The 26,571-nt window shown below is 40.9% G+C and overlaps 2 long non-coding RNA genes across 2 annotated transcripts; both read left to right on the top strand.

The window, feature by feature from the left end:
• Nucleotides 1–20,625: 20,625 nt before the first annotated feature.
• Nucleotides 20,626–22,290, top strand: LOC306795781. The gene is made up of 3 exons (XR_013773007.1): nt 20,626–20,670; nt 21,865–22,081; nt 22,225–22,290. It is a non-coding gene; the product is annotated as an uncharacterized lncRNA (long non-coding RNA).
• A 61-nt stretch (nt 22,291–22,351) lies between these two features.
• On the top strand, nt 22,352–22,871 carry LOC306795782. The gene is made up of 3 exons (XR_013773008.1): nt 22,352–22,379; nt 22,513–22,606; nt 22,765–22,871. It is a non-coding gene; the product is annotated as an uncharacterized lncRNA (long non-coding RNA).
• Nucleotides 22,872–26,571: the final 3,700 nt, after the last annotated feature.

The raw sequence follows: 26,571 nt of genomic DNA, 5'->3' as shown, positions 1-26,571 counted from the left end.
AAAAAGACAACGTTAGCAACCATCTGGTTGATGATATCGGATTCAGAATCAACTTAACATACATAGCCTACATAACAAGGTTTCCTTGTTATAACGACATACACATTTATAAGTGAAAGGTTTTCTTGTTACTTCAAGAAATGCTAAAAGCCACCGCTGCTGCCACCACTGGTTACCAAAAAAGGATGAGCAGGAACAATTGAACAAACTCATTCTCCATTTTTTGGGAAAAGCACACAGTAGAAATGGTTCAGAGGTTTGTCTCTCCTATTGAGCCACTGATTCAGTAGACATCTTAGTATTTCACATTAATGCTAAAATGTCACCAGATTGTGGGTTTTCTTCTAACTATATAACCAAATATCATGATTTAAGATTTGAAAAATCTTGTTTTGACATGAGACATTTCTTTGTCATAAAATTCTTGTTTGACAATGTTTTCCTTTCATCACAAGAACCCGCGTGCACTATTTAATCTCAATGTAGAAACTCTGCATTGCTGCACAGTGGTGCTGACATGAACTTGTATCTATCCATAAAAACACTTCTCTTTATGAAGTTAATGTAATAGTACACCAAATCTAAAAGCATGTACATACCAGTACATTGTTGTAAAAAAAGGGCTAAAATAATGATGAGCCTGCTGGCCTGAGCGCCAATAACGCAGGTCGTTTCAAAGCCATGGGTCCCTGATGATAGAAGCCTTGAACCACATCTTGGAAAATGCAGAAGGGTTCAGGCTGCGGATCTGAGGCTTGCAACACAGCTTTAGGCCAGATCTCAGTTAAGACTTATATTTGAGGTATTTTTTCTGTGTGTATCTCTTGAGATCACAGCTGCTGCACAAGACAAAAATAAAGCAGAATAGCTTAAACATTACGGGACAGAAGCATGAATGACTTCCTCCAGATGACTAAATGGTAAAAATGGCCGTGCGGCTCTCTGATAATGTCGAATTCTGCTTCTTTCAAAAGGAACTAATCAGAATAGTCCACACTTAAACTGATAAATGTCTGGCATGTCCCAAAACTGATTCGCGGCCCTCTCATTCATCAGCAGCGCGATAAGGGATCACATGAGACTGGTATGGGTCTGGTTGATGGATTTACACAGTTCATAACCGTTCTGCAGATAGCTTCTCTCTTACGGCTTACACCACATTTTGCAAAGTGTTCTCTCGCCAGAAGCTCTGACTAACGCAGGCGTTGTCAGAAAGATTACCATTGCTTTAATGTAAGGAGGTGAACCAACACTAAATCTTGATAACAGTGGCAGGGAAATGAAACTTCACTTGCTGCACAGGGCACAGTGTTTTTTTATTTTACATTCGAGAACGCTTCAATCCTCTGCTCGCTCGTAACGTCACGCCGTACCAGTGAAGGTAAAGTCTGCTGTTTATTTGCTTAGTACTTAAGGTCTTTTAATTTTTTATCTGAATCTCAATCAGCTTTCTTTTCTCATCTGCACGGAGGAAATTGCCAACGCAAATGAGCGACAGAGAATTACTCAGTTACTCAGAGTCTATGTCAAAATAAATGGAGTTTAATTTCCTCAGATAAATTAAGAGTGCTGTTTCGCCTCCTCTGGGTAAATGACATGTACCGGTAACCTGTGGAAGGTGAACTGTCAGGTGAACATAGACTCTTGTTTAATACGACAGCCCCTTGACTAGACGAGAGCGCTATGACAAGTTCAGCTCGTTGTTTAGCTGTCTGGCTGTCATCTTCACTGTTCACTCTCACGGCTCTCAAGAGTCTTTTTTCATCAAGCAGCTGTTTTCAGCAAAAAAGCTCTAAAAACCCGCCACATGCTCATCACTGAACAAACACAGCGATAGACTAGCTGGAGAACATTGTGGAACATTTAGCAGCAGCATATTTCCTTAGAGACCAAAAGCAGAGCCAAAGGAGTGTGAAAATAGGACTTACATTCATCCGGTGGCCAGACAACACAACCCAAAAGCAATTAATTTTGTTGCCTAAGTAGCTTAACGTTCATAAAGGGGACAGAACATAAGGCATTGATTAACTTACAGGTTCGACTGAAAATGTTTTTTTTTGTCTTTTAGTTTGGAGGATTTGCAAAAACTTTTCACCTTTCCATCTGGCTAGTTGAGAGAGAGTCAAAAGAATGAATGGATGGAGTCGGCTGGTGTCTAAAGTGAGACAGAAGTGGTTCGTTCAGTCTATAAATGCAATGTATGGTCCCCGTTTCCCTCCATTGCTTGCTCAGTGAACAGATGACAGTTGGCAGCCGGTGGAGCGTGATGCGCCGAGAAACATTTCTCACTGAAAACTAGGCTAATCAGCAAATTAGCCTTCAATATAGATGTTAGCTCTTCCACGGGCTGTTATGATCATCGGCTTCATGGCGTTTTTTCGGCGGATCCTCCCAGAAAGAGCTGCTGTGTGGCTCAGACTTGCATGAAGGGTACTGGAGTCCCTCTGTGCTCGACATCTGCACATCCAACCAAAAGATAATATATAACACTGTATGTGATGATGTGTGTTCAAACCTCGAATCTGTTCCGACAAATTACTCATGACTTCAAGCTCTTTAACATCCAAACACTCCAGCTGAAGCAAGTCTTAACTAAAAGTGTCAGACTATTTAAGTATCCTCTAATATCTCACTAAGGAGTTCAGTAGTTTAAAAGTATAACCCCCCACCCGCCCATGAAAATTCATCTTAATCTACTCTTGGTTGCCTCCTTCTGCGGCGATGCCATTGGCAGAGTTTTAAATATTTATCAGAGGTATCGGTGAATTAAAACAGAGAGGTGCTGCAGATATCCTGCACTCTAATCCATTTTAACGAACATCTGCCAGCATTGCACACGAGAACATGTCATTAAAATTAGCTGCAAAAGTACGGCGCTTTATAATCTCCTCCCAACCAGAACAGTTAAGCCCTCTGAAAGTTTTGAATTCATTATGGTAAACATGTGCTTTAATGAAAATCCATGTGAACATGTCCACAACCCCACAGCAAATCCAGTGTTGTATTTCTTTTTCGGTTCAGCTAATAATCTAGTTTAGAGCCAAGCAACTGTAAGATTTACCAGCCTAACCTTTCCCCACATAATTCATGAAAAGAAGCAATTATAGATTGGAACAAAGCATGAAAGAGAGCCATCACTACATTGCGAGACTCAATAATGGAAGAGATAATCCTATCAAAAGTGAAATGCACTAACATTTATTTTCTGAGGTCAAGCCTTCAGACTGGCAACAAGCAAACGGCCTTGTCTGTGCCGCATTCACGAGAGACAGCAGACATGTTGAGACAAGTACCAGCTGTTCATTTTCATTGATTCCCGAAATGTTGTGCAGGTGCAGTTGCATGGGCTGTCTAGTTTTGGAAGTTTCTTGAGATGTGAAAACACTTCAGGTGCATTCTTTTTGGACCAACCAAACACACCAAGTGAGTCTCAGCACAACGCTCAGCGCAAACCTTTTAATTCACCGTCTATTTTCAGCATTGCATCAACACTGTAACACTGGAACAATAAAACATCAACTATGTGTGCAATACGCGAGCGCTGTACGTTTTTCACATAATTTATGAGGCTGCAGGATGTGCTGCCCCAGCTGACGATAAGAGAAGCACGGTTTAACAAACGAGAGGGAGAAAGGAAGATATGAGGACAGGAAAAAATAAAAAATCCTCTGACTTTGATTTACAACTGGAATGGAGAGCAAAATGAATGTGAGGCTGTGAAGCTGAGACCTCCCATCTGCTGTGCTATAGGACAGCGGCAGAGCAGCCATCTGTGCCTGAATCTGTTTTAACATTTACATTTAGCAGTGAAAAATAGGCAATCTCGATAACAGGCCCAAGATTATACAATCTGCTATCAGAGGTATGCTATATCTTAATATGCAATCCACAGTACCATATCTATGGGTGGGAATTTCTGCCAGTGGGAAGAGGCAATTTCATATTTCATTTTCAGTGCTGATCGTGTTCTAATAACTCCGTGAGACATTATTTCTCAATAAATGTAGTGCAGGCTATTTCATGATCTCGGTCATGACCATGATCCCAGCACATTTATTTCTAATATAAGCATTTTTGGCAAATTTGTTCCTTTCAATTGCAAGAACCAATGTTGCTTCAGATTTGAAATAATCATTTTCTGAGAATCAAATGTTGGGGCTCTTCTTTAAAAATCAAGTCACATCTTTCCTGCCTCCTCCACTGGACCTTGGGCCAATGACAAATGTCTCATACCGGAACACCTGCCAGACATCACTCGCAGATTCTGTCTTGGGTTCTACAAATTACATGGACAAAGGAGGAATTGTGGCAAAAACATGGCTGGATGAGAAAGGATAGATGGACTGAACTTCAAACAACTTTGAATTTTGTTTCTTCAATTGATCTTTTCCAGATTTTTTTTCTTTGCTTTTGATCCACTATAGACTTACTACATTCCATCATAAGCAAAGACACGATTCAAATGTTTTTTACAGAACAAAACTATAAAAAAAATACTACAGCTAGCTATGGTTAGCTGGATACTACAGCTGGCTATAGGTAGCTGGATACTACAGCTAGCTATGGTTAGCTGGATACTACAGCTAGCTGGTTAGCTGGATACTACAGCTGGCTATGGTTAGCTGGATACTACAGCTGGCTATGGTTAGCTGGATACTACAGCTGGCTATGGTTAGCTGGATACTACAGCTGGCTATAGGTAGCTGGATACTACAGCTGGCTATAGGTAGCTGGATACTACAGCTAGCTGGTTAGCTGGATACTACAGCTCGCTATGGTTAGCTGGATACTACAGCTAGCTGGTTAGCTGGATACTACAGCTGGCTATGGTTAGCTGGATACTACAGCTGGCTATGGTTAGCTGGATACTACAGCTGGCTATGGTTAGCTGGATACTACAGCTGGCTATAGGTAGCTGGATACTACAGCTGGCTATAGGTAGCTGGATACTACAGCTAGCTGGTTAGCTGGATACTACAGCTCGCTATGGTTAGCTGGATACTACAGCTGGCTATGGTTAGCTGGATACTACAGCTGGCTATAGGTAGCTGGATACTACAGCTGGCTATAGGTAGCTGGATACTACAGCTAGCTATGGTTAGCTGGATACTACAGCTGGCTATAGGTAGCTGGATAGATAGATAGGATACATATATAGCTGGCAGAATGCAAGATAAAGCTGAGCAATAGCTGAATATGATTCAACAAAATATTTAAACCAAAAGGAAGTTTGAACATAACTTACTGCACATTATTAAACACTGCAGGGACCATTTAGTAATAAGAAGTTAAACAACCAATAACCTCAAAGCGGACAGACTAAAATCAGAATTGGGTATCTCCAGAGAGTGCATGAGAAGGACAGGGAATGACAGGGTGGCGGCGAGACTTCAATGCCACATATCAGCCCGTCCCTGGATTCAGTGCGAGCCACCCCGCGCAGATGACTCGCATTGTGAGACGCAATTACCAGCGTGACATTTCCTTTTAATTGGGTTACCAATGACTCCCTTCAGAGGCAAAGGTCATTTTACTGGCCCAAGTCAAAGTCTTCTCCTGCCTATATTTCCATGAAAGACTGATGAAGGATGGGTCTAGTCAGTGAATGGGCAAAATAATCACATCGGTTCCGGTAGTGATATTTACATAAAATGAACAAGCTCTTTGGTGAGTGGAATTACAAAGACCATGAGGTATATCATATATCAATCCCTATGGAAACAACTTATTGTTATGTGCACATGTGTTGTTTTAAACAGATCATTTATTTATTTATTATACTCTGGCATCCATCTCATGAACATGTGTTTTACAACTGGGTGGTTGTGAGAATACATTAAAACAAACTTCACAATGGGTGTCATGCTCATGACTGCAGGCTAACTGCCTTCCAGCCTTTCCAAATATTTCCTTAACCATCTGGTGAAGGAAAGATTGTGCTATTCAAGTTCAAGTTTATTTTATTACCACACGGCTAGGCTGGTGGAACTGATCTAGGTACAGATGGAATGACTGTGCCAATACTTCACACACAACACCAGTGCAAACATGAGGGACTTGCTAAAAAGAAAAAGCATACAGTGCACAACACCACATAACATCGCCACTAGGCCGGCTTTTAGGTAATTATCAACTGTACGGCTTTGGGGAAGAATCTCTGATTAAAGCCTTCTGTCCTGCCTCCTAGTGTAATGAACCTTATGCCAGAGGGGAAACACTGAAAAAAGATGGATGCCGGATGGAGAGGCTCATCCGTGATCTTAATTGCTATTAAGATGGTGTGTTGTGTGTATATGGAGTCGAGGGAATTTGCAGCCTATGATCTTAAATGCTCTGGTGATAATTCTGTCCATTTTCTTTATTGTGTGCTGCAGTGTGTTTCCATACCAGACACTAATCGATAATGACAGGATGCTCTGGATTATGGCTGTGTAAAATTGGACCAGCAGAAATAAATTCTCTTTTCGGCTTTTGGCATTTGATGGTTGCAGTGAGGTCCCATTTCAGGGTATTGTTGATGTGTGTACCATGGATCTTGAAAGAGTCGGTTATGATTGGTTGGCTTTCGATGAGGATAGGTGTGCTTATTGAGTCCGTTGTACAGCTACCCAAATAGAAAAGTTGTTGATTCAACATTGAGCCATAGGGGTTACAGTTTAAATCTTGTAATGTAAGGTTTGATAAAGCCCCTTTTATGCTGTGCAATCTGGTGGAAACAGATATGCTGTACTATGAAATGTCCCGTCTTCTGGTTGTGCTCAAACGAAAAAAAGAATATATGCCTCCATTGTTATACTTACGCTACTAACCTAAGGGATAATATAAATAAAAAACCTCAAAACATCAAGATAGTTTGACTTTATATCATCCAAAGAAGCAGAATTCTTCAAATCATTTCAAAGTTATTCTTTCAATAAAAGGGAAACTTTCAGGATTCATGTTAACCTCATTTGAGATTAGTTAATAATGGTCAAATCTATTTTAGGTCAAATTGCATACATGTTTCACAATACTGCATTCTGTGAAGAGCTGTGTAAAACATCCTTGTTTGCCAGCAATACAAAGTATTTTGTTTTGTATAATTGGCAGGCTTGACTTCCTGTGATCTACAGGAAGCTGTCCACTACTTCAAACGGTCAACTGTCAGCTTCAGGTGGGACTACAAGGCAGACAAGGAGCCCTTCAAGGAGAAAAGACAGTAATGTCATACGAGTTTGCAGCTAAATAAATTCGGGATAATATGGATTGATTGATCCTTTTGGCCCCTTTGAGATACATTGTAAGATCACCATGTGTTTCATCCCATTACCATCTACTTTTTTACGAGTTAGCTCATTTACTTTTCTGTTGTATGAATAGAGAAAATGTCATGAAAAGGTCTGTTGTTAATTCGTGTAATATTATTTCAATACATCAAAATCAACTCTAATTCAATCCCAAACTCCAGGCTTCAGATAATGGGTAAATGAGTGTTGAATCAGTGTCATTCATGATTGAAAATCTGACATTTATTTAACATGAGTGCTTTAATTTGGTTTCAGTGTTGCATCAATGCAGATTCAGTACTTCTTGCTGACAGTACTTAACTGTTGATTCAATCATATTTGCTGTCTCGGCAGTGAGGAGCTTCTACATGTTGGGAACTGCACTTATTCACTTTCTGTCTTGCATCCAGTGAGCATGAAGACTGGAAACAGACTAGACAGCTAGCCTGGCTCTGTCTGAGGGTAAGGCTCTGCTAAAACATCAAATTGTCGTTTTTCGGATGACACGAAATATCTATAATTTGTGAGGTTTAGTGTCTTCCAGTCGTTGTGCAAAGCTACTGTAAGCTAACCAACTGCTGGCTTCTATTGAAGAGACAGATGAGAGAGCGTTGGAGTCTACTTTGCTGCAGTTCATTCTTTCTTATCATGCGTCCTAATGTGTTAAAACACGCTGACTAAGGAGGCGGTCCCCTCCGAACAGTCACCTGCTAAATACTGGAGAGTTGCAACCCGAGTGAGTCGATGACAGTTCGAGCAATTGTGCCACTTGCTCACTTTTTGCAATTAACTAATCAGGTCAGATACTGAGGGAGCTCGCCCCAAGGTGTTTCCTAGCAACCACGCCGCCGCGGTGGACCCGCAGTGTTGGTGTGTGTTTCTGTGAGGAGGGAGAGTTACTGCCGCAGTAAAACTGTCTCTCGGCCCATAAGTGATTTGTGACTTTCCTCTCTTTGCTATGCCAATGTAGTGGAAGGCACGTACCGTCTTTTGTTTGAGCAAGCACACTTTTATTACAAGGAAGGGACTGGCAGGTGGTGCAGGATCTTACTTACACAGTGTGGCCAAGCTTCACCCAAAGGACAGTGCAGCTCCTTCTCGCCGGGAAATAAAGAAGTTTAACGCCTTTCCAGCAAGCCTGCGCAATATATTGTCTTTTTTATTGTCTTTGGCATATAGATAATATGTGTGGTTAACACAGCCGTGCAATCTCACAACAGCTCAGATCAGAAAGCTGGTAAAGAAAAACTCTAAATGGCAAACAAAACAACAGATATCCCTTTAAATCCAGATCATGGTGTTATTGTTTTTTATGAATACAGTACTTTTCTAACTCAGCTGTGGCAAGCTGATATCGAATGTGGTATCATCTGGAGAACCCTCATGACCTACATTAATTATATGGTCTAAACGGAAATATTTCCAGGTTTTGAAACTGTTGGATAGCAATGTAATTTGGTACAGGCATTCATGGGGACTCCCTAAAAGCATGGTGTGACACCCAGGAGCGGTGCCTTGGGTCCTGCCTCACGCAGTGTTGTGTGCCTAATGCACATTCTGATTGGCTCTCATTGGGTTGTCTCTTTGCCTGAAGCCCACTATTAAACCTACAGGAGACCTCACTCCTAATCCGAACTTCAAACAGAGATGAGTTTTATTTTTTTGTCATCATCGTTTTACAACGATACACTTAAGAGTTTTTAGTACTGCGGGCACTGCTGCATCCGTGACTAGACTTGCCTGCAGATTGACCTGACCGCTGGTCAATTCTCAAATTAACCATCATAATAGTACACTGGAAAATAAAGATGTCTTAATTTGACACTAAATTGCACACGCTTATCAGAGGGTGTTTATTTCCAGGGTCCACATTTACAGCACATGTGATTAAAGCAACACAATAAAACACTTGAATTAGATTGCATATCATATTGCAATATGTCGCAACTTCATCACACTCATTTTCTGTACAGGCTGAAAGATCATTCACCCTCTCTGAACAAGAATTATACCAACATTATAAATGCAGCCGTCTTGTAAACTAAGCCATCAAGCCACTGTGTAAAATGATGCAATGCCAGCCATGCAGTGTATCAATGGGCTCTCTGCATGCGCCATAATGAATGCTGATAACCTCAGATTAATGGACAATTACGGTTGTATTTTACTGCACATCAACAATATGGCTAAGTAGACTGCTGGGGGTTAGCAGGGTTCCAGCTTCGAGGCATTACAGTACCGAGCATGCGGGAGAGAGATTTTCTGTATACTTCTTCTCAGAACTGACGGAATTAAACCATCCAAAAATAAGGGAACATTGATTGTCCTTGACGTGCTAGTTCTCGTGCAGAGAGACTGTGAAATAATTTCCCTCTCTTTCACTTCCCGCTGCTGTTCGCCGTTGTACGGCAATGCTGTAACAATGTCATTGTTAGAATGAGCTGAGAACAACACAAAACCACTGTCAACTTCAGTAGCTGCTGCCGACTTCATTAGCCGGTATAATCTGTTCATTAACTTAAGAAGTTGAAAAGTGATCCTGGCTTGGGACAAAGCTTTGCTTTGATCAAATCCAGTCATCCCGAGTGGAGGCTGGCTGTTTGTCTTCATGATATCTTGACAACAACCCCCACAAGTCTGTCCTCTGTAGTTTGCGAGTGTTTGTGTGTATGAATGGGAAGGCACACATTTGAGTCTGAAAGGGAATGTGTCTTTGTGTGTGTGTGTGTCTGTCGCAGCCTGTGCATGTGCATGTGAACTGACAAATCTGAAGTTGCCTCCCTTCGGCACTGGCTCCCGCTAGAAACTCTCTGTTGTGTTTGTAGATTATAGAGGCTGTTGATTTTGGAATGTTTCTTCTTCCATATTCAAACTCTGACTGATCTGTCTTGCAGTAAGGGACCGGGCCACTTACAACTTTCATGATTACTTTCCTTCCTTCACCATTTTGTTCTTTACATCTGCCCGCACACACAATGCACATACTGCTTCTTCCACGATAGCACCGGAGTAAACACGACCGCATACCATACACGCACTCATTTGCCCTTGCCAGCATGAACAGGGCCTGGAAAGATGGACCGCTCAATCAGACTCACTACAGCTTCAGAGCAAGCGTTAATGCAAAGCTTGAAAGTCTTTTAAAGCTCAAGAGAGTTGAGAGTTTGAGTGCATTACAGCGAGTACATTAGTAAGGAAGGGTAGTACGGTAAGCGGTATGTGACAATCATGCACCCACTCAGCGTGTTGTGGAATCATTTCAAGTGTTGCTGAGTAAATGGGGAAGACATGAGCGACACTTCATGTCACTCACAAACTCAGTCCATGCTTATACATATTATTCAATACTAGGTATTTTGCATACATTAATGTTGCCTTTGGGAGTTAACAGCTCTGGTGTTAGTGAAGTAACAACAGGGTAAAGCTACTCATTTAGCCTACTTGCTACATTTCAGTGGTAAGAGAATTGCTGCGCTTGAATCAAAGCCATTACTGGGGCTAAATGTGTCAAGTTTTACATGAAGCGATTGAATTAACAGTCAGGGTTCAGTCTTCTGTTGTTGTGCAATCACGGTCATTATTTACGTAATCCTATTGGACCTCTAGATTAGAATCATGTTCCTCTGATCGGCCTGAAAATCAAAGGGGGATTAATCCGGCCGCATCATGGACTTATAAGAAGATTAAGTGCTGAAACACTCATTACGATTTAAGAATATTTTTTATTTCCTGATTGATTGCTGATAAAGATGAAATAATTGAATATTTCATACCAGTTGTGTCCATAGCAACAAAAACCCTGCATGTGATGTTCTTGAAACCTAACAGCTGATTGGTGTGAACATTTTGACTTCACAGGCTGTCTGTTATCTGTCTCTGGAGAACAAAGAGCCTTGAGATGATCAGATTTAAAGAAACAAACAGCACAGATCTGTGTGCTTTGCCCTCACAACCTGAAGACTCTGGACGTGGTTTATCTTAAGAAATCAGTCTAGGACAGGGGTCTCAAACTCATTTTCACTCCGGGCCACATCAGCATCATGGTCGCCCACAAAGGGCCGGTTGTAAATGTAACTGCTCGTAACATATTGTTAAATAACTCTCTGCATTCACAGTTTAAAGTAGTCTTCAATGTACTCACAATACATTTCCATGTCAAATGTACAGTAACCAGCCAAAGAGCTGCTTCTATGACTGTGTGTTTAAGTATCTCATCATTTTGACTTTCTATCATAGTTATGACTTTCTATCTCATAACTTCGACTTTCTATCTCATAATGTCGAGTATGGGGATATTTTTTATTATCAAGTCTGACTTAAAAAAAATAATTTTTTTTTTTTAAAATGTTTTGCTGACGGATTCGCGGGCCACATAAAATGACGTGGCGGGCCAAATTTGGCCCGCGGGCCGGGAGTTTGAGACCCCTGGTCTAGGACATCCAACAGAACTTGTAAAACATGCTTCCAAACCAGCTTCGGGTGTGTACTTAATCATGTGGAAACTAAAGTAAGGGGAGAAGGTTTGACCTTGCCCTCAGAGAGCTAACCCGTGTCCTCAGCGCACGACTATTTTTACATTATTTTCAATTATCGTCTGAAACGGACAGGGACCCTTGAGGAAGGTAGCCTCATTTTTTGCCAAGTCCCTGTCATTGAGTCACATTACCGCATTCTTTATATAGCCAACACGGTCAGCCAGCTCAAACAACATCCGTCACTTCCACCCCGCTGTGGATTCAAGGCTTGATTTGACAGATTTGATTTGATTCGTTTCCTTCTCGCTCGAAAAAAAGCACAACTATCTTTTAACACCGCGGACGAAGATGTTAAAGTGATGAATTAAGTGTAAAAAAACCTAAGCCCATTACATATACAGCGGTAGAAAGACTCGTGTTGACAGGTACATTCACAGCGCATTATTTCATGAAATTACCCTGCATAAAAATGTCACCAAAAAAAAAAGTCACTTGAGTAATAAGATAAAAGCATTCTGCTCCCACGCGTAATGTCCAGGATAATGACTTTAGAGCTACCGTCTTGTTGTGCACCAAATCCTTCGTTTAGCGTGACCGCATCTTAATTAATACACACTCTGGGGGTGCTGGAGTGGACTGGGTGCCTGTGGTGATTGGCAGATGGATTAATATTGTCAGACCCTGGAGACACATGTGTCACATTCCACTTGAAGCCATTGTTACTTGTTTCAAGGACAATTCCCCCCCCACCTCGACTTCTTCTCTTTCCCACTGTTGCTGCACTGAGAAAGGAACTGTGAGGGTCAGCGTCATTTAAAACCAAAGTCTTGTGAGACAAACGGAGGGGTGTAACCCATAGGAGAAGAAGCACTTTGAACAAAACATCCTGACACCCCCCCCCCCCCCCCGTCTGTGAGTACTGCTTCTTCAAGAACCAAAAAACAGTCAGCAGTATGAACCCTCACCAGCTGTTTAGCTTATTACCCCTCTACAGACGCTGTATGTGTATTCCTGTTAATTATGAATTAACCGTTCACTAAACCCCTCTCCCAAACATATTTTAGCAACCCTTACTGTTGTCGGCAGGCCTGTCAAGCTGCAGATTCGTCCACATGGAAGAAACCAAAACCACACGAGCAAGTATGTAATGTAAGCATGAAAATAGGATTATTTTAGAATTAAAAATTGTCTTATCTCAATCATTTTCTCTCTTTTCTGCATGAAACCTTAGCTTCAGTCTTTATGATCCATAGACCCTTTTACAGCTAACATCATTGGAAATATGCACAAGCATGATGGCAATACACGGGTGTTTTGGTATAATTAGTGACTCTGTTAACTGGGGACTTTCAGCACAAAGTGCACGTGTAGTTGCTCGTAGAAATGTAGAAAAATGGTTGGGCACCAACATGTTTTAGTTGTGTTTGAAATGTAGCAATCACGGCGCAATGAGTCACCAGTTAACACGGTCACTCGTTGAACCAAAACACCTCTACGACTGCAAGTATCTAAACTGATCAATAATGCTTGGGTTTGTAGCACCAATTTTACAATAAACTCAACATTTTGAGTCTATGTCTTGGTATATGACGTTCTGTACATGACCACAGAAAACATATTTATTATTATTAGAAATTATATATTTTATATATCTGTGTTAAATCAGGGGTTGATTAAAAAATGACCATTACTAGAATGAAAAGCAAGAGTCACATGAAAAGACACTGACATGTATTAAGATGTAAGCATTGCTTTAGTGTTATAGACACACTGTAAATTCTGTTACGGAATTTTAAAGCTTGCTTTCGATCTTTGCTCATGAATGTTTCTTATGTTGCAGCTTTTCGGGAAAAGTGATGAATTGATTCACGATGTCTCTTCACTCTTGAGGCATCCCTCATGTTGTCATTTGTTCCTACATGTGTTTTTAGGGTCATCGAATCAAAGACGTGTCTGAAAGCCAGAGGTATTTCTCACACAGCTTTATCTCCACCAGGGGCTGTGTTTCACTTCCTGGACTCCACATTCTTTATTTCATTTTTCCCCCCCTTCACCTCGCTCCTTTCCCATATGGGTTCTCCTTTATGTTTGTACTCTGCTTCAACTCCGCCTTGGGCTCAACTTTGGGATGAGTCTGTCTCTGCAAGATGATTGGCGGTTGGGTTGCAGCCAGGGACAGCTGGGCTCTGTCTTAGTGTTTGGAATACATTAACGGCCACCGCACCGCAAGGTGCCTTGATGTAGTTGAAGAAGTCAGGCTGCCTTTGACACTCCATCTTCTCTCAATACCTTGTTTGACATTTGGGATGAAGATTTATTTCTTTCAGAATTTTCCAAAATTAATTTATTCCATCTAGTTATTCCCCCCCCCCCCCCTCTGCAGTGCATTCAAATCATATCAACACATGGCTCTGTCACTCACCGGCAGTGGCATTGCTCGTGTTAAAATTGCCTGCTTATGCTTTCGTTGAAAGCAGTTACTAAGCATCCCGCACAGTCAGTAAACCTTTTATTTATCAGGGGCTGACAGAATATGCCCCGGAGTTTTAATGCCACATTTGCTATCATCGCATAATTGCAGATTACATGTTTAACAGTCCTAACTGGGTCATGGATGATTCAAAATTGCTTCATTTAAAATGACTGCAGTGCCGGTCAATAAGGGAGGCCACATTTGATCTTAAAGCTGCGTTATCAGAACCCAAAATGACACAAGAGAGAGTGAAGGCAGGATCTCATTAGCTGAGACTTTCTTCCCAAATATCACTGCATCTCCCCGAGTGTCATAGGTAGTTAACATGCATGGATGTATTTACAGTTTAGCTGATACCTACAGTGTTAATGCGTTACAATAAGGGGATTGCTTCTTTTCAGTAATAAATAGTGTAAAGGATTACAATGCAGTATTTACTGCTACTTGTTATTTGTTTGCTGTCTTACATAGATTATCAGTTTGGTCTGCCTGGAAGTGTTGGGACGAGGTCAGCCTCTACCAGAGGGAGGAATCAGTGTTGGGAACATTTGTATCGGAAAATAATTAGCTTTCACAACAGCACGCAGACATTTGCAAATATTATACGTTTTGAATAAATTTGAAGGGAACATTTTCCACCTTATATCTACCTATTTGAGTTTGATATATCGTCTAAAAACGCCTGCTGTTGTTACTGATATTCTATGCGTCTCTGGCCCGCAGCTGCAAAATCTGTTGTTCTTCCGCGTACCAGTGACGTGACAGTGACATACTTGGTTGAGGAAGAACTACAAAGCGCTACTTCAGCTTCGGTAGTCTTGGGGCAAAATTCAGGAGCGTCACAGACTTTTTTTTGTTCGGTTATGCCAGTGTAAACAGCATTTCCCAACTATAGTCAGAGTCATATGTACATGTATGTTGTGAAGATGACGTTGCTCAATGCATTGCAGCAAAGGGCAGCCCTCCTCGTCCGTTTGTGCCACCCAGCTATTAAAGTTGCCTTTGCTGCTTGGCAGGTGAGCGTGTATGTGTGGCCAAGTCCCACAGTGAATGACCTCCATGTCCTCGACCTGGCCAGACCTGTCATCTCTGTAATGGCTATCATATCTCAGCCCCACTGTGCATGCTCTCCAATGGTGCCTTACTTTCTCTCCCCGTCCCTCCTCTTTTTCCCTCTCTCTACCGCAAGTTACTGTGTAATTGGACTTATTAAACGTCAGCCTGTTTGAGGAAGATATATGAATATATACGTTGTTTTTTCCCCCCTTCACAACGAACACACCCAATTTACACAGTAATCTCAGTGAAATGCACGTGTTTTAAGAAGTGAACTCGCTTAAAGAAATAGAATGGTATCAAATAGTCAATTTTACAGCTGATCTTTAGTCTCTGGAAAATAACCACTTATTATTCGCTGAAGATTGCTGCAGCGATAACGGAGTTAGTGTGCCGAAAGATAGCTCGGTCAAACATTGGAGGTATACAACCGCCCGAGGCCGCCTCGCCAAGACTAATAATGTATTTACAAAACATTTTGTTCTGTACAGTACATTAGGCAATTCAGTGTTTCTACTCGCTTTGTGAATATCCCAAAACAATATCAGTCACAGCAACCAACTGAAGCAAGAGCAAACGCATGCACATTAAGGCAAATCAGGTTAAGTGGCCGCTGTGTTTACAAAAGAAACTGGAGCAGAACATTGGGTTGCAATCGGATATTTTGTCAGGAGACAAATTTCTATTCCCATTGGCTAATATAGTTATTTTCTCCGTGCCATTAGCTTAAAGTCTAAGTGATACATGCTGGTACTGAGCAGAACTCATGTCACCTAAACAATTCCATTTGTCCTTTTCAAGGCCTGTGACTGACCTGAGCATTCGTTTCTATGAATAAGACAAATAAAAGGGCCAAACGTCTCCGACATTCTCAGTAACAGATGTTTGCAACAGGTTGAGAAGAAAGGAGCGGTGCTTGAGCTCAGGATGTGGTCGGCCTCTTTACAAAGCATGTTCAGTTCACTGTTTGTCTATATTTTGAGTGATTCAACTACACTGGTGTTGATATGGCCAGATGGCATTATCAGTTTGCTGGCTCTGAACATGACTGAAACAACTCTTGCATCGGAAGAAGCTCGGCGAATTGTGCTGCAGTGGACTGAACATTCATTTGAAAGACTTGTTATCCTTCAATGTGTTTGCAAAAGTATTCAAAGTGAAATGTACTTGGGAAGTGGCAGATGTAACTGTCACAAGATCTGACTATAATTCAAAAATCTAAAAACAAAAACCCTTATGTACGGTAATGCTGGGAAATAAGAAGAATAAGTGGCTGCAGCACACTACAGTGGCTAGGGACAGCAGTGGGGCCACAGCATTATGATTACGATGCTGAGATTTTGTGATATAATGATACGATATAAGAGAACATATTCTAGAGGCAATATTTTTAGTTACTTACAGACGAGAAAATGCTGCCAAGTGCTCTTCTCTCTACAGTTTGCCATTGTTTGCTCTGTCAAGGTATGAAATATGTAATTGTTTGTGTAATGACGGTGCATACTGTACGGTACATTGTAAGATCAAGGAGTGCTTATCTGTTTACTTCTTCACTTAAAGCCACTTTGTATCCCATAAACAGCAGTAAGACGTAAATCCAACCGGTGTCTAGCTTGTACAAGTATGTAAGCTAAGCAGCAAACAGGGTAATGTTTTAAGCTTTAATAAGTCAGATGGTGTCGGCGTTGTAAACAAACTCACAGAGCTGATGTTAGGTAGCGAGCTGATAAAATCTGTTCCTCCGATTTATATGGCAGACAATTAGAACATGACAAAACGTCCAATGTTCTTCCAACCCATTCTCATCATTGTTACACACAAAGGCTTGGTCAGGGAACAAACCTTCTTGGTTAGAGTTTGGAAATCAGTATGTATGTTGCCCAGCTCTATACAGCACATACTCTTATGGGAACCTGAAAAAGATGTTGCAAATCCGCGAGCAGCAGTTGTCATTTAGCCGGCAAAATCAAAGGTAGCCGGCTAGAAATGAGGAGCCTGCTTTTGACGACAGAACCTTCGCCTGAAATTCAGGACGCGTTGTTTCAAAAACTTACGAAGAATTTGGAGTTCTACTGTTTTCATTCTTAACTTCGAGAATATTCGTCAGTGAGCGGTAACTTCAGCCTGGAGATAATTGTGTCACACTGACATACAGAAGTAGTTATTCATTCACCGCACAGCAATTTTGACTATTACTTCCATGTTTGCTGTTGTGTATCAGCTACCGTAAATATCTTCATGACGTGGACGTATTCATGAAAATATAAAGCCTGCTGAAGTTTGGCCGTACCAGTCAACAGTTTTAAGTGCATCAGGAACCAAACACAATCCAAAATGCACAAATTACGACTAAAAGGCTCCGAATGATGCGCTTTTAAGAATAATTATTCTCAAAGGCACATAGATGAAGCAGTGCATAAAAGAGAGGCAGAGTGCCTGTATGTCCCCTTAGCTGTGATTAGCATAATTGAATTTCAAACGATCAGGGGAGTATTGAGGAAAAGGGAAGCCATTGGAAGTGTGTAAATGGTCCACAATCTGCACACCTCTGTAGTATCATCATAGAGAGAGTGGATGTGGTTGACTGGAGGGTTGACGTGTCAGCCCAAAGTACATGAAGTGAAGACATGAGAGCGGGTCAGAAAGGTCATGTAGGTATTCAAATCAGTCCTGTAATCTGAACATTTTGTAAGTTCCACTGAAACTCTTCAAGTTCATGTGAAGTAGTGGCAGCACATCCACACCACGATGTGTTTCACAACCCACACGGATTTAAAAAATGGCATTTAATGTAAATTTAGTAATGTGTATGTTCGGTTTTCAGTAAGTGGACTGACACGTTTTTATGTTTCGGTGACAAGCTCTTCATTGGCTGTAGTAATGATAGTGGGCACAAAGGAGGAAGACAAAACCAACAAAGTAAGGTAAAGTACAAACCGGAAGAAGGAAGTAGGAGTGAACGGGTGAATAAAATGTGTATTTGTTACCGTTTCGAAAATGAAGCCACTCATCTGTGCGTTGTTATCTGAGCTTCTCCTTGCTATGTTTACATAGCCGGGCCGACCACGTGTGCTTTTAGTGCATGTTAGTGAATGTGAGCGTGCCTCACGGCGAGCTCTCGGTCGCTGTAAAGCAGAGCACCTACCATCCAGTTCCCCCTCAGGTGAACACTGTCGGCCTATTTAGCGTAATTTGTACCGTTAGCGCTGTTAACACCGTTAGCTACGAGCTGCCGGCTCAGTAGTTGTTTCCATGTTGAGAGGCAATCGAAATGCTCCCAATCTCCTATTATGCACATTCGATTCTTCCCAGCTGTTCCCACCTGCCCCCTCCATGTAAGCAGACAGGATGTGATGATATGGAGATATTCTCCCCTCTCTGTGTCATTATGATGAATGACCAGAGAGGTGTTGAAGTGGGTAGGGCAGGTTTCTCCTTGTGGAGCGGCGAGCTATCGCTCAAACACAGTCTCTGGAGCCGAGAAGTTCATAAACATGCACATAAAATCAGATCCCTCAGCAGGTGGTATTCTGTCCTTGGCAGAGGAAGCAAAAGTCAAATTGGCATACATTAGAATGATGGCTGCTGTCCTGGAGAACGGACTGTTTTGAGCTATCTGTCACAAGTCGGAAGTCAGCGCCTGCCTTAAGAGCCCTCTGACAGGATTTGATTTCTGCCTCAGAGGAGACTACATGCAATCTTAGCATTCAAAACAGCTGCTGCCCACCTCACAGCACAGAGCAAAGGAGTCGCACGCCACTCGTTAACCTCTTAAACACGACGGAAGATTCAAACTATGGGTAACTGAAATCATCGTTTTACCCAAAGCATGTTCTATACTTTGTTAAAGAGCAGAGTGCATCATGCAGACAAACAGCTCTTCAATCGATTCAATTTGAATGATCAACCATTTGTTCACACATTGTCACTTTCAGTCCTGGAGAATGTTTATATGGAGGTCTTCTTTTTAAAGCTCCAGCAGAGCTCATAAACAACATATGCTCACAACAATTATGGTCACCCTCTAGGCAAATTTAACCTTGAGTCTCCACAGCAGATGTTGGCAAAAACAACAGAGATTGTAACAGCTTTGGATGCATGATTCATTGGCATTTATGAGCTCTTATATTGGTCACCGGTGTCTGCTGCTGTGTAACTTAAAAAAAATTAAAAAATCTGCCCACTCACACATTCGATTTAAAATATGCAGATGTGCTGGTTTGGCAGTCGGCAGGGTAGGTCGAAAAGATGATGATCTGGGCCTGTTGGAAGATGCCGAAACAGAGGTGGCACCTCTCACATTCTTGGCATCAAATTGTTGGGAAAGTCGGATACTTGTCTGTCTCAGTGTGAAACATGAATAATAACAAGTAATAGTTTTCGCTGCTATTACCGTCAGACTTTGTAGCTTTGTTAGAGAGTAATTTGTGCTCTGCGGTGCAACACAAGGCAGGTGATCACAAGCTGCATGTTGAAAGTTGCATTGTCTTGTTTTATAAAACAAGGTTCATACTTGTATTTTGGGTTTGTTCTGGAACATGTTTACATGCTTTAATGTTCAGAAAACACATTATTTTTCTCATACGGTTTGCAAAAGTTGTCTTATTTTACAGCTTGTGGGTTGGTATGTGGATGTGCACAAGCACCGAGTCCTATTGTCTCTAAATCAGGGGTCTCAAACTCCCGGCCCGCTACGTCATTTTATGTGGCCCGCGAATCCGCCAGCAAAAAAACAAAAAAAAAAGTTCAAATTTATTTAATTTTTTTTTTTAAAGTTAGACTTGATAATAAAAATATCCCCATAGTCGATGTTATGAGATAGAAAGTCGATGTTATGAGATAGAAAGTCATAACTATGATAGAAAGTCAAAATTCCGAGATTGAAAGTCAAAAGTACGAGATTGAAAGTCAAAATTATGAGATTGAAAGTCAAAATTATGAGATTGAAAGTCAAAATTATGAGATTGAAAGTCAAAATGATGAGACACAAACAGTTATAAGCAGCTCTTTGGCTGGTTACTGTACATTTAACATGGAAATGTATTGTGAGTACATTGAAGACTACTTTAAACTGTGAATGCAGAGAGTTATTTAACAATATGTTACGAGTACACTCAAAAAAACGATTCAAGCCCTTCTTAAAGGTGACACATTTAAATCGTGTTTGATTAATTTAAATATATCAAGTTAAAAAATGAACACATTTATATTTAATGGGTCTAACATAAAATGCATGAATACTTTCATTTATTAGATTTATTTAGGTTGGATGGTGTGTATCAACTCAAAATAAATGTGTTTGGTTGGGGGACTACCCCTTGCGCCTGTACCAGATCACGTGCTCAGTGTCTTTCCCCCCTTTCCGACTGCAGCAAGATTCAAACCGACCGTCCATTCTTTGGTAAGTAACTTTATATATTTTGTTGTAGTAGTTTAGACTGTACCTCGCTGTCAATGAAGGCTTCCATTCTGTAATAATGACCACAATGTGTGGAACAGACGTGATAACTTAGCCACACGACTGTTCCGTTTTTAATAAGATCGAAGGCAACACAGGCTAGCTAGCAAGCTAGGTAGCCAACGTGGTTTGCATTATAGAGCAGACCAGAGATCAGGGTACTGTCATTAATACGGCTTGGACGCAGCGCCGAAGGCTTCCTTATGAACTGTATGCACTAAAAAACAGTAGGAGAGCAGTTAAACGAGCAGACTACGGTCTCCCCCTCTCCAGCGCCATAATGTCGGCAGGCAGAGCAGGCCGTAGAAGGCCACTCTCTAGTAGTGGGCGTTCAGTTGTAGTGGGTTTAGCCACGTTTTCGTCACTGAAAAATGTTTAATATGAATAAATCATGAGCTCATAAAACCGCTGAATTCCTCTCACTCGCGCGGGCACCTGATGCATGAACACACGGAAGTCAGCGGCGTTTTAGCGCAGCAGCCATAGAAATAGAACGAGCGTAGAACGGACATTCCCATTCAAACCGATGTAACTGGATCAGAGCAGCGGCAGTTTGTACGTGTACCGTCGTCATTGTGAAGAACTGATCGATGTAGCGGGCTAACTTTTCTGTTATACTACGGTCAATGCGCAGTGTTGAGCACTATTTTCTTTTGAACGAGTAAAACGACCAAGACAAACATCGATGTCCGTTCTACTCATTGTATTTCTATGACCTTACACTGTGTGAACGCAGGCAGGAGTGCGAATGAGTTTTCAAGGCAAACAGTTTGATATTTTATTAAAATGACTGTCTTAATCTTATTTAACACGCATGCATGATTTGATTGCTGTTGTATGTAGCTTTAGTGTTGCTGTAAAAGGTGAATTGCTCGTCCATTCTAAATGGTAACATTATATCTATGAGTGCTCCAAAGCACTTTTGACTTGACTTTGTTTTATGTGAACTTTGGATTATTCCAGCCTTTCCCTCCACAAATACATTCATCTCATCTTTTGCAGTTTGATCAGCATTACCAAGCTTCGTGAGGCAACCTCCTAATGATAGCACGTAATAGGTTATATGCTCGATGCGAGCTGATCTCTCATTGTTATATGTTCAGTTTGATATATACTAATTATCTTTATTCTCTTTAGGACTCTGCATGTGGCAGTGTAAAGAATGCAGTTTGGAACTAGCTAGCAGGTATTTCTTGTTGCATGGGCATTGTAGGGGCAGTTATCGCTATACATGTCCATACATTGCCCATGTACATTTAATACATGGAGTAAGCTTCTAAATCACACATGCTGAACTGCACATTCAACCAGAGATTGTGGAGCAGAGGCCCCTTCCCTGTTCCAGCAAAGTTAAGTAAGTAAATGTGTGTTTCTATGTGTTTACCATTTTGATGATTAATGGCTTCACAATCGCAATTTGAATCTAATAATCCCACATAATGTGATAGTAATTATAATAAACAAGTAACAAACAGCTGTATTTTGTTTGTTATTCAGGTCAATGCAGAGTTCCTGCTGATCACCACCAAGCCATTTCAATCAAAGTTCATGTCACAGCTGGACCACTTCTCAGACTCCCTGATACAGGGCTTAAAGAGCAAAGGAGGTGTGAAGGAGAAAAGATCAAGGATGTCCTGACCATCAATGATTTGGTTAGTACATATGTATACAATATTAGTTTCACTGTATTGGGGTGGTTATTGTAATATTTTCTTGTCCATATCTGCTTTTTTAAAAACATTTGATGAATAGTAAATGGCCTGCTTTTATTCTGCTTTTATCCAGAACCTTTAGTGTGATGACATCAACACCAAAAGGGAAGGGCATCTGAGAAGCCTGTCATCTACCTCAATGAAGATCCAGACTCTTTATCAATCTGGTAAGTTTATCGCAATATGTTTCCCATGTAGCGTCAAAGTGTTACCCACATATATATATATATATATATATATATATATATATATATATACACACACACATGTTTGTGGATTAATCACAAGTTTAAACACAAGTTTTCTGTGTTTGTGTTGTTATCAGGCTTCCGCCGCTGAGGATGCAGTGAGGGACATCGCATTCACTGTCATAAGGATTTACATGATCCAAAGAGATTGGGAGCCAGAGGACGTGGGACTTGATCAACTGCAGGACCCTGCAAAGTCCTGAACAACGTAGACGGTGTCATCATGGCGTTCATCATGCTTTGGGCTAATTTGTGCCCTTAATCTAAGCTTTCCAGACAACTTCAAGTACATCTTTGAGCTTCTCCAGAAGGTCATAATGAATTTGGATGGGCACAAGCTGAATTCTAAGATACAGGAGCTGAAAATCAAGATGTTTGCACAAGAGGTGAACACCAAGTGACAAAGCCAAAGAACCTTGTCAGATCTTTTGGATGTTTTCTACTTTCATCTTCCGCCCAGTCAACGACAATCCATGACCTCATGGATGTTTTCCTGGTTCTGACATTTTGAAAAAATTGACTAAGCTGCACAGAGGCAAGCCAGAGACTGTAAATTACGGAACTTTTACATGTCACTGCAAGCTTGGTTAAGTGTTTACCCGCAGAAAGTTTTGCCCAATTCACCTCCACATCCCAACTCGAGTGTGATTACGCTTGAACGTCAACTTGCACGTCCATTTTCCTCGTTGTCTGATTGAATGACTCTCTACTCGAGTTGAAATGGACCCTAACACGGTTCAATACGCTGTAACTTCCATTGACTATGAGTATCCTTGTTATTTATAATCTATAAGTTTTAGTTTGTGGATGTTTTGTGATTTTACTGTTGTAGCCCAAAAGTGGTCCAAGTTGCCTGTTTCTGCACATGATAACACATCATCGGCTATTCTTCAGTGTAAAGGAGTCCTTTTGTACTACCATCTGTACTGGTAGGAAAGAAAACAGCTGTATTGCTCTTGACAAACCAAAGTAGTGGGAATTTAGCACTTGCAATAGTGGTTGTACATATCGATTGCAGGAAGTTTTGTGCTTTTTGGAAATGATAGTTTATGGTGAGTGACTACACTGCAGTGCAATGATATTCCCTGTTTGGAGAGCAGTGCATAGCCTCCACCCTCATGGCGTCTTTGTTTGTGGCGCCAAGGGATTTGGGATAGCTTGGTATTTATTTGTCACCAGTTGTGGAGCTGTTACAAGACTACTGTTTTAATATTTAAAAACGATGAAAGATGCACTGTATAGATCATTTTGGAATTTTTTTGCTATCCTTTTCTGATCAGTGTTTTTGTAAAAAAAAAACAAATATTTAAAAAATGAAATGCAGGCTCTAGAATCATGGATGGTCAGATTTGTACCATATTTAATGTATTTAAGCATTTTCAATAAAAAACACTTGAACTAGGTTTTGTCTCGTGTCTTAATTGGGGGTCAAATAAAAAAAAGTTTTTTACCTGATTAATTCATTTCCAATGAATTGTACTATATTGAGTTGGACTAACACAAATCAATTTCATTTCATGAATGGTATTTTTTTATTTAGGTTGTATTTGATAAAATTGAGTCGGACTAACTCAATTTAATTATATTGCATGGATGTTTTTAGTTTAAGTTAGGTTTAACTATATTTCCTCGGTGGAAAACCTGCCCACAATTTAATTGAGTTCATCCAATGAATTATTTTTTTGAGTGTAGTGACATTTACAACCGGCCCTTTGTGGGCGACCATGATGCTGATGTGGCCCGGAGTGAAAATGAGTTTGAGACCCCTGCTCTAAATGATCATGCAAACAACCTGATGTTTAGCAGGTATATACTGTTTCGCCATCTCAGTTTACCATGTCAGCATGCCAACGTTCACTAATTAGCACTAAACGCTAAGTACGGCTGAGTCTGATGGGAATTATTCTACTTTACAAAATGCATTCTGTGTTTGATGCACATTAAGAGAATGCCATCAACTCTAAAGAGGGTCTTTTATTTTGATCTAATTTGAGTAAGTTTACCAGTCACTCTTTTTCTGAGTGTTTTCAGAACATGATGATGACCTTGAGCTAAACACCTGTATGCCAACTTTCCTCCAACAGTGTTCAGTGAGCACGACTCCTTATTGTTACAGCAGTCACATCAGAACACTTCATTATCAATGAATGTGAGCTTTCCCTGTCCTGTCCTCTACAGTGTCAGATCATTGCCAAAAGAGGTTATAAAATGGTAATCACATCTCATACCATTTTAATGAGTGAGTTCATTCAAGAACACATGGTGCACCAGGTTGACTGACTCTTTAAATTTCAAATAGTCACATCAGTTACTGTCATAATGTAAGTTCTATTATCCTGAAATCAATTATACTTCATTTAGAAGTGTACACTAAAGGTGCTGACTAGAACTACGGTTCTTTGGCTTGTCCTCACAGTGGCAGGACCTTTTTTTTAACATGACACCTTCATCTTTCCTTTAGCGTCATCATCGGGTCAACAGTCAACAATGAATTGATGACCAAAACACCTGCAATACCCGTTAGCCGCAGCTGTGCTATGTTTTTGCTTGTAATTTGAAAATGTTAGCATGCCAACATGCTGAACTAGCAACATATTAAACATTACACCTGCTACAAATCAGCATGTTCACATTGTTCACATCGTTGCCTAAATGCAGCCTCACACTGCCGCTACCATGGCTGCGGGCTTTTATTCTCGTTTTCAAAACGAATGCTGAGAAACGGACAGGATCTTAATTAATGTGTTCAATATGTGAAAGCCACGCTGAGCCGTGGTGGTTCTTTTGGCAATCATAAGAGCTTCTTTCTGTGCTGTAGAGTTTCAGCAATGGACTGCAAATCTCACGGCTTTACACTGTGCAGTCTTGGTCAACAACCAAGCCAAATTCATAAGTCCCAGTGCAACACTCGGTTATTTGAATTGTCTCCCTGACAAATGATGAAAGCTTAAGACTCGAGATATTAAACCAACCGGTCCAAAGCAACACACAATGAATACATTCACTTATAAAAGGCAGTTGACAGGCAGGCGCACGCATACAATGACCACTTTTCTGTCAACACTCGAGACACACTCGGCGATGCACACGAACACCTCTTATGCTGCACCAATTACACAGTGGCTCAGATAATGCTTTAAGAAAATGATGAACTGAAGTACACCTTCAGAGAATGAGGATGTTATGAGAGCAGAGCTTTCACAGTTCTCCTGACGCAGCAGCTCCACACCGAGCCACCATTTCTTTTCACAAATCTCTCACAGTGTGACACGTTTCAGCCTCAAGACTTCTACATTATTGAGTGTAACTACTTTATGCTTCACTTGTCACCATTCCTGCTCTCGACAGCTGCAACCAGACTCTCAAACATGCTAGCTGAATGTTGTGTTGATGTCATATCTGAACAAATCAGCGTCTGCAGTATTATGCCTGTATGATGCTGGTGTTTCCATTTGTGCCTTGTTCTTTGTTACCATATAATTGGCAGTAAATGATATGTTTTATTACAACATGGAATGTATTTTCATAGTTTTAGCCATCATTCTCACATGGTTAATGCTGACTGTGACAAACTTTCAGACGGAGGGTGGAATGCAAAAACTCAGACGGTCAAACATGTTTCAAACAAACATCCAGGTAAGCCAAAATGATTTGGAAAAGAAAAATAAGATAACTGCTGAAAAAAAAACCCCGTCACGGTATCAACAAAGTCAGTCGGACTCATCGATTTCAGTCTGGACCAAATTAGCGGGCCAACTGACCAACATCCCCATCCAGAGAACCGCGCTCAAGCATGGACCATAATGTTGCCACTTATATGCATTGAAGAATGTCAAAATAGGAGAAGAAGGTGTATTGGCAGTTTAAACCCTATTTACTTGTGA

The sequence above is a fragment of the Melanostigma gelatinosum genome, assembly GCF_949748355.1.
Source record: "Melanostigma gelatinosum genome assembly, chromosome: 22".
Taxonomy (NCBI): Eukaryota; Metazoa; Chordata; class Actinopteri; order Perciformes; family Zoarcidae; genus Melanostigma; species Melanostigma gelatinosum.
The sequence above is the reverse complement of the archived record's forward strand: the minus strand, read 5'-3'. Positions and strand labels throughout refer to the sequence as shown.